This window comes from Acanthisitta chloris, unplaced genomic scaffold (genome assembly GCF_000695815.1).
Source record: "Acanthisitta chloris isolate BGI_N310 unplaced genomic scaffold, ASM69581v1 scaffold3284, whole genome shotgun sequence".
Classification (NCBI taxonomy): domain Eukaryota; kingdom Metazoa; phylum Chordata; class Aves; order Passeriformes; family Acanthisittidae; genus Acanthisitta; species Acanthisitta chloris.
The window spans coordinates 33,541-36,069 of NW_008667487.1; positions in this window are offsets into that span (position 1 = coordinate 33,541).

Sequence of the window (2,529 nt, forward strand, 5' to 3'; positions counted from 1 at the left end):
TGTACACACAGGGCTTTGCTGTGGCTCCAAGCTTAACATGGATCCTGACAAACACTAGCAAAAACTAGTTCCCATGACCATTACACAGCTTGAATCTTAAAACTGTCTTGCATAACACATCCTCCTGCCAGAGTGGCACATAAGGTATTTTATCCAAGGCATCTGACCAGAGGGAATGTCACTGGAGGGGAAAAAGGAAAAAAAGAACACCCAAAAAATCTAATAGCAAACCTCAATATTACTATTAAGGCAAACCAGCAGTTTCAGATGAGGTTAGTTTGCTGCTCTGGTTGATGCTTCCCATGGACATGAAGATCTCACACCAGCACAGAGGCTGGCAGGTACTGACCTAGCCTGCAAAAGCTCCTGCTCAGGTACCCAACACTACTCACCTCTGCAATGTATCACCTACATGGTAGAGACAATGTCTGCAAAACCAGGAATGGCTTTAGTCTACTAAAATAATTTCTAATAGTCTCCAGAGCTGATGATTATCACAGACCATATCTTGATGACCAGATCACACTACCTTGGCCAACCACTGCCAGCAAGATGAAATTCTAAAGTGCCACCAGGCAACAGGAATTAGATGTTTCAAATTTACATCTTTCAAGACTCTTCTGTATACAAAAAAATCCCAATCAAACCAAGCCTATCCTCAGTTTGATGACTTAGTCCTAACAAACACCACAAACAGCTCTAGCTGGAAGCCTCCAGGGTGACTTGGGATGTGTGTGTGCTCCTCCAAGAGTTAATTCCAGCTCAGATTTTCCTGGTTGAGTGCAGATCTGTAGTCCAGAAAGCCAAGTCTTTGCTGCCACAAGGGCAGCTTTGAATACAACCTAGAGAAGTAGAAAATAACAGCTACAAATCCACAACTCTAAATATGCTCAGGTGAAAGGATACACCTCCTCAGCAATTTGACATCTTCTCTCCGGGAATCATCTGCCACATCTCTAATTTCTAAGCACAGAAGCTCTGAGAAGGAAGCAATGCCTTACCAACAGGTCTGCACAGGAGATTACCCTGGTAGGGACAACGCCAGACTGTACAGCTGCTTCCCAAAGTGCCTGAAAGCACTTGTGTGGTGCAGGGCCAGCACGGCTGAACGTTCCTGTGGGAGGTATTGGCTGCTCCTGGCGCTGAGGAATTGCCAAGTTCCCAGCTGAAGCAGTCTCTGTGCTCAGCAGACATCCTTCCATACATTAGTGAGAAGTGCACACCAAACAAGCATCAGGTCGCTAAGTGCTGATGCTCATCATGCAGCACTTGGGTAGAGCTCACAAATCTCCATTTTCAATAGAGTGTGCCAGCAAAATAATAATTACCCAGGCTAAAAATACCTTCAACTTCACACCCTGATTGCACAAATGCTTCATTATTACCCACAGCTAATTCTGAACTACAGGTCCTGCTCCAACTAGGCAGATTCCTCCATGGGTCACTGATGCTGAGAGTTTAAGAGCTTTTGTGCCTTTTACTTCGAGTAGTAGAAATCTAGAAATGCTTTTCCTCCTGAAGAAATCTGTGCCCTTTTTCCATTCTGCTTGATGTATCTACAAGATTGCACTAGGGGAAAAAAAAAAAGAACAGTCCTCATCGCTGTACAGAACACAGGAAAATTGTTGGCTGAAGAATAAAGGTCAGTTCTAGGGTCCTTCCAGAGTTCTGGCCACATTCCTTCACCCTGTAGGCTTATTCACACCAACCAACACATACAGCAGGAAAAAACAGGCAGAACAGATCTCTCTAATCAGCCAACGTGGCCTTCCAGCAAAGCAAGGCCATTCAGAAGTGCCCCACTGCCTTAATTTGGCACTTCAGAACCAAAAACCCCACAAAAACATCATCCAAGCCCCACAGCAGAGCCAGCCACCATTGACAGCTGCTAGCACTCAGGAAAGGAAAACATAATCAGGCTTTTATTTCAGAAAATTCAGGGGAGAACCAAACTATTAGCAAATCTGAGAACCTTGAAAGACCTTGCAAAACCCAAATTCACTAAGGCAGCTCCACATTCAAAGTCCCAAATTGGAACCACAGTCTCAGAGGAACGACAGTGCATTTTTGTCTCCTGCAGAACTGTTACAGAGGATGAATAATTCACCACAAAACTTAACTTCCATGTGCAAATCCTCAATATGCAAGAGGTGGTTAGCACGCAGTGATGTGATAACTCCCACCCAAAATCAACACACAACCATCAGCCTTTGCTTGCACCCAACACCTCCCAGGGCCTGAGGATCACTCCCTCCCTCCCAAGTCAACCTTGTGGACGGTTTAGTGCCCAACAGAGCAGCAGACAGCAATGCCAAGATGATGGCAGGACAGATGCCTGCAATAAACAGCTCTGGGGGATGTGGCCCATGTCTCCTCCTGCCACCAGCCCTGAGCAAACTATCCTCATGCAAGACAACATCCCCATGTTGCCAGAATACTCACATTTCCTGATGCTAATCCCATGACCTACATTTAAAAAAGACTCATCCTGATGCAATATTTAAGCATAAAAATCTGGGCTGTAACAGG